Source organism: Uranotaenia lowii, chromosome 2 (genome assembly GCF_029784155.1).
Source record: "Uranotaenia lowii strain MFRU-FL chromosome 2, ASM2978415v1, whole genome shotgun sequence".
Taxonomy (NCBI): Eukaryota; Metazoa; Arthropoda; class Insecta; order Diptera; family Culicidae; genus Uranotaenia; species Uranotaenia lowii.
Window position 1 is genome coordinate 384,161,664 of NC_073692.1, and position 15,383 is coordinate 384,177,046.

Genomic DNA, 15,383 nt, shown 5'->3' on the forward strand with positions numbered 1-15,383 from the left:
AAGATACTTAAATAACTATAATAAAAGATTAACATTAAATAGACAAAAATAAAAGAAACTGATAAAGGCATCGAAAATATCAGAGTAAAAAATTATTGAAATAAAAACGAAATAGGCAGAACGAGAACAAACAAAAATTAAAAAAAGCCAAAATCTAAGACGACAAAATAAAAAATGAAAATAAAAAAGACTAACTAAATAAAAGAGGAAACAATAAAAGAGACGAAAATAAAAGAAACTAAAATAAAACTCAAATAAAATAGATTAAAATAAAATAGACTAAAATATAATAGACAAAATTAAAAAAGAAAATAAAAAATAATTAAAAAAGACAAAATTAAAAGAAACAAAAATAAATGAAACTAAAATAAAAGAGACGAAATAAATAAAATAACAAAATCAAAAATTATAGAGACAGAAAAAAAAACAGGCAGAAATATAACAGACTAAATTAAAAAAAAAAAACAAAAAAGACAAAAATAAAAAAAAAACAAAAAAGACAAAAATAAAAAAAAAGACAAAAATAAAAAAAAGACCAAAAATTAAAAAAAAAGACAAAAATAAAAAAAAGACAAAAATAAAAAAAAAGACAAAAATAAAAAAAAAAACCAAAAAGACAAAAATAAAAAAAAACAAAAAAGACAAAAATAAAAAAAACAAAAAAGACAAAAATAAAAAAAACCAGAAAGACAAAAATAAAAAAAAACAAAAAAGACAAAAATAAAAAAAACAAAAATAGAAAAAAAAAAGACAAAAATAAAAAAAAGACAAAAATTAAAAAAAGACAAAATTAAAAAAAGACAAAAATGAAAAAAAGACAAAAAAAAAAGGCAAAAATAAAAATAAAATAAGGCTAAACAGGCATCTTAAAAAAAACAATGATAAAAACAAATTAAAAAAAGAAGTGCAAAAAATAAAGCGAAAAAAATTAAAAAGAGAAAAAAAAAGGAAAGAAAAAAAAATTAAAGAGAAAAAAAAATAAATGAGAAGAAAAGACAATATAAATAAAAATGAAAAAAAAGAGAAAAAAGAGAGAAAAGAGAAAAAAGAGAGAAAAGAGAAAAAAGAGAAAAAATATAAAAAAAGAGAAAAAAGAGAAAAATATAAAAGAAAAAATAAAAATTTAGAGAAACTAAAATAAAAGAGAAATAAGATAAATGAGAAAATAGATAAAAGAGAAAAAACATAAAAAAAAGAGAAAAAAGAGGAAAGAAATAAAAGAGGAAACAGAAAAAAATATAAAAAATATAAAAAAGAGAAAAAAAGAGAAAAAGAGAAAAAAAGAAAAAAAGAAAAAAAAGAGAAACAAATAGAAGAGAAAAAGAAAATGAATGAAAGAGAAAAAAAATAGCAATGAAATCAAAGCGAGTTTAAAATTGAAGAGAAAAAATAAAAGAAAAATAGAGAATGAAATTGAATAGAGAAAAAATACTTAAAAGGAAAAAATGAAGAGAGAAAAAAAAAGAAAAATGAGATAAAGGGAACGAAAAATACAAGGGAAGAAAAATAAAAGGAAGAAAAATAAAAGGAAGAAAAATAAAAGGAAGAAAAATAAAAGATAATAACAGTGAGAAAATAAAAGCGAAAGAAATGAAAGAGAAACAAAAATAAAAGAGAAAAAACAGTTAGAAAGTAAAAGGTAAATAAATAAAAGAGAAAAAAAAACGAAAGAGAATAAATTATTAAATAGAAAAAACAAAACAGAAAAAAATAAAAGAAAAAAATTATAAAGGGGAAAAAACTATAAGAGAAATAAAATCATAGCAAATAATGAAAGAGAAAAAAATAAAAAAATAAGAAAAGAAAAAAAAATTTAAAAACAAGAAGAGAGGAAAAATACAAAAATAAGAAGAGAAAAAAAAATAAAAAAGAAAAAAAAGAGAAAAAAAAATAATAGAAAAAAAAACTTAAAAATAAAAAATATAAAGAACAATAGTGAAAAAAATTAACAGCGAGAAACATAGAACAGAAAAAAAATGTTAAAAGAGACCATACAAGAAAAAAAAATTGAAGAGAAAAAAATATAAGGGAAAAACTTAAAGAGAAATTAATAAAATAAGAAAAAAGAAGTAAAAAAGATTTAAAAAATATAGAGAAACAAAATCTAAATATAAAAATAAAAAAATTGATAAAAATAATCATAAGAAAATAATTAAATAAAATAAAATTTTATGTACGAAAAGAATACAATCTAAAAAAAAATGCATTATAAAAATAAAATAAAATTTAAAAATAAAATTATTAAAAAAAAAAAATCAAAAAATTATATTAAATAAAAGAAATATAAATAGAATTCAATTAAAAAAATTAAGTGAAATTAAAAAAATTAAATTAAAAAACTAAAATCAAATTGAAAAATAGAATTAATTTAAGAAAGCTATGTTATATTAAAATAAAATAAAATTAATTGAAACAAAAATAAATAAAGAAACTTAAAAGTGTTATAACCAATAAAAATTTAAAAAAAGACAAAAATAAAAAGGACAAAACTGAAAGAGACAAAAATGAAAGAAACGAAAGAGATAATAGAGAAATTATAAAAAAGAAAATAAAAAAGGACAATGTTTAGAAGAAGGAAAACATAATTGAACAAACATGAAAAAAAGACAAAAAGAAAAATTAAAAGAGGGATGAGTAGAATCAATATAATACAATATAAAGAGGATAAAATTTAAAAAAATTTAAGTACAAAAATATACAAAGGCAATAAATGAGATTAATTTAAAACGAATAAAAGAAAAGTTCAATAAAAATAAAAATTTAAGATAATATAAAAAAAAAGAGAAGCAACACAAAGATAGAATGAATAAAAGCGCAATGCTTTATAATCATTTGAAACGATAATTGTAAAACGGATTGATGCAGCAACTGGGAAAAGTCAAAATAGGATTTATTTATGCAAAACTAGAGTTAAGAGGAAGAAATATTCATCAGAAAGAAAAGAAAAAAAATTGTCTGGAAAATGAAAAATGTGAAAAAAAAAACAAATTAGAAACGAAACACATTTTACTGAAAGTGTTAAGGTAAATTTAAAAACAGGAAAAGAGGTATTTTGAAATCAAAAATTTCTAACCTAAAACAATGAAACGGAGTAATGAAATAATTAGCGAATTTCTGGAAACTCTTGTTATATTATTTGACCTTAAGTTACTTGTTGAGTTCGTAAACATTTTTTAACATCCCAAATTGACAAAATTCTCATATAACTTTCGTTTAGTACATGGAGAACGTTAAACAACATTTTTTTCGAGCCTTCGAAAATCACTATTTTAAAATAAGAAATTGGAGGAGGGGATATTTTTCAACGTTACTTAATTCTCATAGGGGGGTACGTCGCAGCGTTACCATTTGTGACATACGGGGAGGAGGGGTCGAAAAAATTAATTTTGGCGTTACGTAATTAATGGGTGTCGCCTAAAGGATACCAAGATAGACGTTTTTCTAATTTTTCAAATGTAGATTCATCAAGACCCATTCGATCCAATTTCACTCCGCAAGATCGATTCACTCGTTATCTTTTTTTTTTTTTTTTTTTTTTTTCTGGGGATTTTCAACCAATAGGCTGATTCATCCCTAATCCGTACGTGTCTTGTTTTTTTTTTTTTTTTTTTTTTTTTTAACATAAAAATAGGGAAAAGGATAGAGCTGATAGAGAAGATCTTATGGCTTTGCTGGTTTTATATTCTTATAATATTGAAAGGATAGGGAAAGATAGTGCACACGTTTTTGTTAAATTTGAGGGAGAAGGTTGGTAATCTTTAGAAAGTCTAGTAATTTTTGCTCTTCATCTGGACAATTTGAAAGAATTTGTCGAAGGTTGTTTGCTAGTTGACTTAGCTTTCTTTGCTCGTCATATATAGGGCAGTTAACAAGGATGTGTTAAATAGATATAACACAGTCACAACACGGACAAACTGGGGGTGGTTCCCTATCAAGGAGATAGGACTGGGTGAGTCTCGTGTGGCCGATCCTAAGTCTGGTAAGGGCTATTCGTTCTTTGGGACTTTTTCGATCTACCCATTTCAAGGGGATATTCTTGACCTCACGTAACTTGGCATCAAGATTCGCTGCCCATTTGCCTTCCCAGGAGATGGAGATATTTTTCACAGTATCACGGTAGGCATCTTGTTGGGGTATGGCTATTTGTAGTGGGTCAAGGTCGGTCCCAGCGGATGCTAGTCGGTCGGCCGACTCATTGCCAGGTATACCCGTGTGTCCCGGTATCCAGACCAGGGTAGCTCTTCTGTTTAAGGCTTCATATGTTATGGATGATACCCAGGGATGCTTTATATTACCAGCGGATACAGATTTTAAAACGCTAAGCGAGTCAGAAAAGATGGTAGGGGTTGATTCACATTCAATATTCAGCAGGGCATCCAATAGAGCGTAGGCTTCCGCACTGAATACGGAGCACTGGGGTGGTAGGGCTATGCTACGAGGGTTGGGAGGGTCATGTATTCCACATCCGACTTTGCCATCAGCAGTTTTGGAGCCGTCGGTAAATATGTGTTGGGTGTTCTTGTATTTTTTATCAATAAGATCATAGTAGTGTGGTAGGACAGTGTGTGGGTGTTGGCCAGCTTTGATTTTTTGTGAAAGAGATAAGTCAATTGAAGGAACTTTTTCGGTCCAGTATCGGAAAGCGGTCTCTCTCCTGGGACAGATAGTTGGTAGGGAAGTGTAAGTTAGTTCTTGAACTAGGGCTTCGGTGCGGTTAACTAGAGGGGAATCTCTGTTGCCTCCGATGGCAAGCCAACGAAGAGATTTTGATGCAAGGTGTTTGGCAACCAGGTAGGTGAATGGGAGTTGGCCAGATTCGGCCATGATCGATACGATTGGACTTGTTATGAAGGCAGAGCCGACTGTTCTAATGCACCTGTTATAGAGGGGTTCAAGTTTTTGGTAGAGACGGGGACCGCATTTGCTAACGAATCCCAATCCGTAAAGAATGGATGGGAGTAGCCATCCATGAACAAATCTAAGAAGAGAATCGCGGTTTGCTAGACTGGGGGTCTTGCTTAAAATGTTTAAGATGTTTATCTTGTTTTTGGTATTTTTCCTTACTTGTTCCAGATGTGTTCGAAAGCTTAACCGATCGTCAATCCAAATGCCCAATAGTCGGGTGGAGTGAACTAAGGGGATAGTTTGGCTGTATATTTTTATAGGAGGGAGCTTTCTAAGTTTTTTCCGATTGGGACCGAGGTGTAAGAGCTTCGATTTGTCAGGGGAAAACTGGAAACCAACCGTGGGTGCCCAGCTGGCTACCCTATCTAGGGTAATTTGGAGTCTGTTTCGTGCCAATCGAGCGTAAACAGAGCTCGATGCCAATAGGATGTCATCGGCATAGATCAGGATTTTAGTGTTAATAGGGATGATCTTAAAGATGGTATTAATGGCGATAAGGAATAAGGTAGGAGAAATAACAGATCCCTGAGGGACTCCTGTGGAGACTGGTTTTGGGTTGGATACAGTAGCGTTAACAAGTACCTGAATAGTACGATTGGAGAGGAAGCTTTGTATGTATTGATATAGTCGACCAGATATGCCCCACTCACGGAGGGAATTCAGTATTGTACCTTGGTCGACGCGATCGAACGCTTTGGATAGGTCCAGGGACAGCAATTCGATGTGTAGGTTTCGATCTAAAGCATTATCCAGAATGCTCTCCAGTTGGCAAAAATAGTCGTCCGAGGATCGACCAGCGCGGAAGGCATATTGTCGATCGTCCAAGAGGTGGTATTTATCAAGAACGGAGTTGAGTCGGTGGTTGACCAACCTCTCCATTATCTTACCCGAACAATCAATCAGGGTTATAGGGCGATAGCTATCGATATTATTTGGGTCTTTTTGTGGCTTGGGGATGGGAATAACTAGGCCGCGCTTCCAAATGTTGGGTATCGATCCATTTTCCCATATCTGGTTAATGATCTTCAAAAAGGTGGTTTTGGCGGATAGAGACAGGTTTTTTAAAAAAGGATAGCCGATGTCATCAAGCCCGGAGGAGACCCCTTTGTCTTTTTGTAGAGCACAGTTTAGTTCATCTAGACTGAAGTCGGAGTTGTATGGGAGATCAATTGGGGAAGGTTGTGTAGGGGGAAAAGGGGGGTGTGATAATGGGGTTAGGTCAGGGATGGTATTGCTGGGGGGAGTAGCGTTGATTGAGGAGAAGTGTTGGCAGAAGGCTTCAGCAAGGAGTGAGGGATCATTGGTGTAGTGTCGGTTTAGGAGTAAGTGAAATTGATTTTTACGAGGCTCACCATTCAGAATTTTTATCTTGTTCCAGAGGAGTTTAGATGGTGTGTTGGGGTTGATTTGCTCGGTGAATTCTAACCAGCTGTTGTTTTTGGCAGAGCGTACAGCAGTTTTTGCAGACGATCTGGCATTTTTGAAGGCAATTAGAGCCGCTTCCTTGTTGGGATGATCGTTTGGTAGACGGCGAAGGAGCCGGAGAGCTTTCCTTCGTTTCTTTATAGCGTCTTTCACTTCTGGTCCCCACCAAGGGACAGAGGTTTTACCTGGTTTCCCGCTAGTGCGAGGAATGTAGTTCGACCCTGCCTCCAGCAGTATCTCATTGAATTGTTGGATAGAGATGGAGTCATTTAAGGAAAGGAGGTGGTCAACGTGATATTGATAATCAGTCCAATTGGCTTCTTGATACTTCCACCGTGGTCTGGTGGCAGCAATGGGGGTAGGGTGATGGATGTTGATAAGGATGGGGAAATGATCGCTACCTCCATTATCCTCCAGCGATCTCCAATGGAATTTAGGACCCAGGCTCCAGGAGACCAGGCTGAGGTCGATGGCTGAAGTATTGCCAGTGCGGGGACATAGACGGGTGGAAGACCCGTCATTCAAGATGGTGAGGAAATTGGTTTGAGCAAAGTCGGATATAAAGTCACCTTTTCGATTGGTACTTACGCCTCCCCACTCGGTGGAGTGGGCGTTGAAGTCCCCAAGCAGGAAAATAGGGGTAGGTATTTGGGGGATCAGATCTTCAAACCCCTTCGCATAGTCCTCGAAAGAGAGAGAAGGGGATGCGTAAATAGATAATACTGAGATTTTGATCGGGGCTTCAAGTCGGACACATATGGCATCAAGGGTGGAATGTATGGGTATTGGTGAGTATGGAACACCGTTTTTAATTCCCAGGCCGACACCTCTGCTGTAGGGGTTGGAGGGGTTTTTGTGGGATAAGAATTGATATCCTTTAATTATGTTGCATTGGGTTGTTGAGTGTGGGACTAAAGTTTCTTGGATGGCTATCACTATTGGTGAATGCTTCGAGACTAATAGTTGGATTTCAGGTAGTCGGGAATTTAAACCTAAAATATTCCACTGGAGGGCGAAATTAGTTGTGGTTTTATTGGTTGGGCTATGGCGACTGATAGTATTCATGATTTGTGGATTGAGACTATGGTGTAAATGAGTGGTGGAATTATAGGTTGGAGCAAGGTTGGTAGTGAACGGAAGCTATTTGAATTGTAAAGGCGGGTCTAAAGAATTTTTGGGACTTACCAGTTTTTAGGTTTGGTTGGTGATGTTAGGTTTACCTTGTTGTCTGGGCGGGAGGTTGTGGGTTGTTGCGGGGGTTCTAGCGGTTGAATTTTGATTTGGTTGGGAATTGGTTTCTGGTCTGCGTTTCCTTTTCTTTTTGGGTTCTTGGGGTTTGCTGCTTGTTCCGGTGGGAGAATCGTCCGATGATGTTTTCCAAAACCTCTTGGCGATAGATGTTTTGCTGACGGTTGATTTGTTGCTATCTGTGCTGGAATCGCTTTCGGAGTTGTTGAGAGTATCGTCATCCTGTTCCATTTCCTTGGCTTGTTGTGAGAAGGTGGCTATTTGTGCTGTGAGGAAAACGACTTGTCTACGAAGCTCGGCGATTTCTTGGTCCTTGCTTTCAGTGGAAGAACTAGTGCTGGCAAGAATCAAGCGTTGCTGGATAGATGTGTTTCGGTTTTGACGATTGCGATGCTCCTTGATGGCTTCAGCATGGGAGATACCAAGGTCGGTTCTAATTTTGATGATTTCCTGTTCAGTTTTGAAAACTGGACAAGAACGGCTGTTGGATGGGTGAGCGTTTTGGCAGTTCACACAATTGGATGGTAGTTTACAGTTCGGATGAATTTCATTGTCACCGCAGATGAGACAGATCAGTTCGTTCTTGCAGTACTTTTTAGTATGCCCGAACTTTCCGCATTGGAGGCAGATCATGGGACGGGGATAGTAAGGACGGGTTCGGGCTTGCAGGAAACCAAAACGGATGTGGGTGGGAACGGTGGTTCCTCGAATGGTCAGGACAAAAGTATTGGTTGGAGTTTCTTTGCCATCGGTCTTGTTGATGAATCGGTATACGTTAGTGACTCCTTGGCTAGCCAAGTCTTCAGCTAACTGTTCGTTAGTAGCTCCGGCCGCTTCTGGGCACGTAACCACACACTTACATGTGTTAAGAGAAGGGTGTACGGTGATGGAGATGGGGGTGGAATCGATTAACTGGTTTACTGCTAGGAGTTTTTCAACTTGTTTAGGCGACCTAACTTTAAGTAAGTAGGCTTGCCCTTTATCACAAGGATGCCCGCCGGCGATTTGGCCAGCAGCAAGTTCAATAGTTTTCGAAATTATGAAGGGATAAGTGGGAATTTTATTGGGAGGAGTAGGTTTGAGCAAGAGGAATTGCATTTCCCCGTGTTCTCCGCTGGGGTCCATCCATTCGGGAATCCGTCGTTGATTTGAGCTGGAAGGGATTGGGGCCCGGCCCCAAGGGGGAGAATTTTCCCCCATTGAAGGGTGACGCTATGCGGGAATAACTATGCACACAGGTAGTGAAAGTCACTTGGTTAGGATGTCCGTGATTGCGAAAAGCAAATGATCGAATCGAATAGTCACTTCAGAATAGGCGCGCACTGCTATGGAAAAAACGTCCTTTCACAACGGCGGTTCGAAGAAGACTGACCACTCGTTATCGATCAGTGTTAGATGTAAATACGCGTTAAAGTGTTACCCTTTCAGTACCAAACTTGATCGGATTTTTGCTCCCCGTACCAGCACAATTTTATCTCTGGAACGAATGAATAAAATTCCATAAAAAAGTCGCACGACTGGTTCTCCTGATAGAGGTAGAGGTTTACCTAGGTGTTGATTTTGAAAAGTGAAATGGAAATAACAACAAACCACACCGGCTAAATACCTATCTACCTATTCCAATAACATTAGTTATTAATCGACTGGGTCCAATCTTTGTTTAAATCTTCGTCATCGTCAACGGAGTATTTTTGTTATTTTTTCTGTTGCTTTTTCTTTCGTTGGTTTGGTATTCGTGCGGGGCACTTACATAATTGGTGCTGATGAATTAATTATGCTTTCTTTGCTCTATCGACGTCGTCGTCGTCTTCGTATGGTTAGCTAAGCGTCTCGCGATGATTAACCGTTTATTTTTGATTTTTGCGTGTTGCGCTTTGTTTGGAAATTATGATGCTGCTGCTGTTGCTGCCTAGTGTTACAGAAATTTGATAATTTTCCTTTCAATTTATCGCAAAATGGTTCAATGCACGAAACGAAATTAATTGCCCTAATTGGGCAGTTGATTTCATTTACATAAACACTTTCGTTTGCCTTTTCCTGTATGAGCTCATTTGAAGAATGGTCATCGTTTGAATAAAATTCGATTTTACACTGTCACTGTTTTTAAAATTTTTGATTTTGAATTTTTGAATAATTTGATAAATCCAAGCAATGTTCGCATATATTTGTTCTGCCAGGGTGTCGACTACCTGGAAAAACCTGGAAAATCAGGGAAAATCAGGGAATTCAATTTGCATCAGGGAAAATCAGGGAACATCAGGGAATTTTTCCATCAATCAGGGAAAAATAATGATCCTGATTTAATTTGAAGAAATTGAAACGTCATACTTTATTATCTGCTTAAAAATTTTCTTCAGTGTACGTTGCTCATGTAATTATCGTTAGCCCTTTGATTTTTTGAGTTTCCGAGGCTTGCAATTTCGTATCGAATGCAAAGAAATGCTGAAGGCAATTGTACTTAAGTTAATGGAGCGATCGCCATTAACTTATCCTCTGACAAGGCCGCCTCTTGCCTTGATCCGGCAGTTATCAGCAGCGATACCAAATTGGCCAAAAAACGATTTGAGAAGACTTTGACTATATTGACAGATACTGGACGCGTTAGTGGATCTTCGGCAGATTTAGCAGTACGGCCGTGATTTTAAGAGGCGACAAATTTGATAATAATGACCGTAGCAGAGAAAGGCTGGATCATTTTTGGAGTGGATTGCTGCCAAGTGTCCAGAATTCTTCAACATCGTCAAAATAATCTACTGTCTTTCACATGGCAACGCAAATGTTGAACGTGGTTTTTCAGTAAATTCCGAATGTCTCTTCGAAAATATGCGTAAAGAATCAGTGGTGGCTCAACGACAAATCTATGATGCTGTTTTTTTATGCTGGAGGGATAAAATCAGTCCAAATTTCCAACAAACTTATTCAGAGAGTTCGAAATTCACATGATCTGTATTTGGAAGACAAAGATCGCCGCAAAAAGAAAGCTCTTGAATCAGATCAAATAAAGCTGATGAAGCGTTATCGAGAAGCGGAAGCAAAATCGCTTGAGGTGAAACGGAGAAAAATTTTGGAAGACGCACAGAAGAAGGCTGATAGCTTGCAAGAGAAAATTGTTATGCTGAAATCATAAGAATTTCTACAAGTGGATCCGAACTGGCTGACTTATCTTGAAATGTTTAATATCACAAATAATACTTCCATTAAAATTATCATAATAAATTACTTTTCTCGACTCAAAGCTTTCTGTGCGTTTATTTTCGGGGGAAATATATTTTTTATAACTTTAAGTTGCTTCCTCAGGTTGTTTTTCAAACCTAGAATTTTCTGGAAAAACGACTGGAAAATCAGGGAAAATCAGGGAATTTTATTACCAGATATGAGTCGACACCTTGTCTGAACATTCAACTGAATTTTTGCCTTGATTATGTTATAAATTCTACTTCGTATTTTTGAATATTCAGCTTCATATTTTTATTTGCTGTCATTTTTATATCTTCGTATTTCGAATTAGGTGTTTAGTCATAGCAGCTTTGTACTGTTTTAATGAACAAGTGTTTAAAAGTTTAAAATTTTGGAAATTTGTGATTCTGTGTTTCGTATTCTGAAATCTACAGACGCCAAAATTTGTTAAATTATATCAACTCCCAATCTATATTTCAAAATTTTCCTCTGGGGCTGAAACAATTTGGTCGCTTCATTGATTGGAAATTACGGTTTTACACCACTTTTTTACATTTTTTTGGTTATGATCTTGTCTTGTCTTGTCTATCCAAATTTTTGAAAATCTATAGAATTTTTCATTTTTAAATTTGTCATAATCATTAAAATATTATTAATAAATTGAATAGAGTATAATAAATCTTTTTTTTTTTAGGTTTGCTAGATTTAACTCAAAACTAATTCAGTTTTTATCTTCATATCACCAAATCTTCCAAATCAATCATTGAAAAACTTATCTTTTTCATCTTCAAACTATATTTTAATTTATGAAAAGTTTAATCATCATTTTCTTTAAGTAACAACATTTCAAGATTACGCAAATTACAGGCGAATAGGAAGTAAGAATTAATTAATAGATATTGAAAATGAGCAAGAAGAATTTGGTTAGAAGCATCATCAATTTGTTCCTCATGGAACAGATTTTCGTTTTCATATTCTTGAAATGTTCTAACCAATACAACATAACTTGAACTGATAAGGCCAATAATTTGAACTTACATTTGAATTAAATTTTCAAATTAATTTACGGAGTTTTGAAGTCAAACTAATGAAATTTTTTGAACTATTTTCAATAAGTTTTCCGTCGTTTTTTCAATTTGAATTTTTGTTTTTGAATTTTTGTGTTCTGTAAATCTAATTTTCTTGGAAGCCCATTTTTATAACTGGAAAAATTTGAATATAAAAATGTATTTTATCTCTGAGGAGTAGGCGTTGATCGTTTGGAAATGCACGCATTTTTTCTGCACTTTTCATTTTTTCTTAGTAAATTTATTTTGTTCAGGTTGAAAAAAGGAGGAAAGGTACGATAATATCTTCAACTCATTACCGGAATTGATTTGTGTGCGAAAAATGCATCATTAACTAATAAACTGAGGGAGAAGTTAATGAATTTAAAAAGAACAGTCAATTTTGAAGTGAATAATCCTGTCCGGTGTTTTTCGAGGAAATAGTCAATAAAAGTGGAAAATGGAGTGCCTTAGATGAGTGAAGGATGCAGTGAATTTGTAAAAGGTCTTGATTGAAAAAAATTAAGATGGCCTTCACTCTCACTGAGTTTTGTTTTATGATGATTTGGTTATGCAACTTTGAATGTAAAACAATTTATAGATGTGAGTTTGGAAATTTGTAGTGATTTTTTCTAAAAATATCCCTGGAGCAGTATTAAAATATCAATGTTGTTCTTGTGTTGTGTTTAGGGCTGACTTGACAGGAATGTTCTGGATTTGTTTTTAAATGCTCTCGTGGGAACTGTTCTAAGTCTGCTTTGTTGTTTTATTTTTATAATGTGAACTGCGAAAGCATTTAGGGTACACAGCAAGAAAAATGTGACGATGGACGATGTAAATCTAGCAGATGTTAGAGCAAGTTCACTGGTGTTGGGAAAAAGTGGTAGAAATTTTGACATTTTGAAAATTTTACCATGCAAAAATGTTTTCGAGATCTTTGGACGTTGTATTTTTTTACAGCACGGTTTTTATTTCAGCCGTATGTGATAGAAATATTGCTATTTTTGCATCACAGCATGCGAAAATACAACACGTGTTGTAAAAAATTTGAAGGCGACAAATCTTGAAAATGTTTTTGCATGGTAAAATTTTCAAAATGTGTTGAAAGGGTCAAAATTTCTACCACTTTTTCCCAACACCAGTGAACTTGCTCTTAGCAATGTGATGTATTAATTAGAATTTATGATGTTATACTACTCAATTGTCTTGTTATTACATCAAAACGATGTACACAATTTAAACATGTCTGTTAGTGTAATATCACATCATTGTTTGTAATAACATCGAAGCAACTCATATCTGTCAACAGAAATATTTTCATATCAAAAACGTCGGAAGGGTTTTAGAGGCTCTGAGGCAACCTATTAACTGGTAAAATATATCAAATTGTTTATAATTTGTAAGCAAACCCGTTGATATGTGCTAATATTCGTAATCTTTTGTTTTTAGGACATTTAGTCTGAAGAAATAATGTACGAAGAATGTGAGAAGAAATAAATAAATGGATGGAGAGTAAGTTTTTAGATTATGTTTTCTTCTGCTATCAGGAGCTCAAATTATATTGAAACCTTTTTAGGCTCGAAACTACAACCCGTATATCCCTTCATGTCTTGCATGCCTATTTGAGGCGTTAAATCAAGATCCAGAGTTGAGAAAACCGAGCCGAGTCTACAGGATGCTGATTGTTTCGACGATAAAGTAGGTACATTGCCGAAATCTGTTGCAGAAAAACAAATCTAACATTCGATTTGCTTGTGGCATTTCGAAAAGACCAAACAAATATAGAAAACCTCTGAATGATTAGATATTAGACGCGATTGTGAACGCTGATGGCTAATTTGGTGAATCCAGTCGAAAATCCAAAATTCTTATTACACATATCTAGGCTCCATTATTCAATTACAGCTAAGCAGTTGAATAAGTTATGTTTGTAGTTCAATACAATATTTACTCCTTAGAAAATTTCCCAACTAATTTTGAATATAAAATCCTTTGGAGTATTATTTATGACCACACTGACCAATTGTGATTTTTAAACATTAAGTCGTTATTACTCCCTCAATTTGATGATTTGAAATCAAAGAGTTCGACAAACTTCTAATAATTGCAAACTTGCACATAATTCGGAAAGTACAACGACAAGTTCCAAAAATAATATCTTCCTTTGTATCGCATCGAAATTTTAACATCGCTCTACGTATGCTTTTTATGCTCTACGTATCTGTGTTTGTCTACTACGATACATTTTTAAGTGTATTTTTTTTTACATCTTATCGGTGTAATTTTTTAAATCAAAACGATGTAATATTAGGTAGCATTTGCGACTCAAGTGCACGTTTTTGATGTAATATCGCAACACTTTTTTTGCTGTGTAAGTGAACCTAATTTCGCTATATTTTATTGAGGTTTTTAGATTTGATATCAGTAGGCCAAATCTTTAACTCTTTGATATACAATTTTTGGTAACTAAGTTCCAATTTTTTTTCTAAACTCTGTAACGTTTTGGTGTGGCGCAAAAAGGGATCAAAATCAAAAATAAACTTAATTCAAAATGTTGGCTTAAGCGCCAAACTTTCACAAGAAAATTCGCCAACACTCGCGTTTTGCCCGGAAGCTAGCGGGAAGTCGTGGTTCGATGCCCCGAAGATGATCACAAGTTCAAATTTGTTTCAACACCCTTTTAATTAACACTAATACAATTGTTGTTTCTTACAATTTAAAGTTTGTTGATTGGCCAAGTAACTATAAAAAAAAATAACACACTCGCGTGAGCGCTCACGGTCAGCCAATGGTCCAAAAGGATCGGCATCCGTCAGCTGAACCGGTTTCGTGGGGTAGCACAAAAGGGCCGATGGAATTCTGGACAAAAACCACATCACTAAAACACTTCGATCTTAAGTAAAAGGCTTCAACTTACTCGGCCCGTCGAGAAGACAGTTGCCTGGGCTGGTGGAAGCGATCGCACCTTCGGATCTCTTTCCAGAAACGTTTTTGTGGCATTGAAAAATGCCGATTCTGCGCAAGGCAGGCTATTGTGGGTGGATCATGCCTCGATCGATACCCCGATCGCTTCCACGCTCTTCTTTCCCGCGTCGCGTTCATCTCCCAGCACCTGGATGGTCCAAACTCGAAAACGACAGCACGAAGATCAGGTGGCGTGAAGACCATGAGACGAAACACAGAAGATCACTTCGGTCTTTACTAGCGACCGCACGGGAGAAGGCCCAAGAACTAATTGAAGCCCGCCGCTTTTTTTTTTTTTTTTTTTTTTTTTTGTGCCAGGAATTTACCACTAGGTGGCATTCTTCCCTAGTCCTGTCGTTTCTTGTTTTTATTTCGAAATTGTTTCCGGGGACGGCACGCAGGTCCGGATATGGTGGGACAAATTGTTTCAACGGTAATAAAGACCAGATGTGTCAGGAAACAGATTGTTCTAACGGTTATCAGGTCCGTCTCTATAGGGAAACAAACAAAAGGTCCTGGTGGCATAAAAGGCCGGATTTAAAGGAAACATTTTGTCCGAACGGCACGCATGTCCGGCTTGTTGAGAAACAAATTCGGGTGACGGTACGCAGGTCCGGA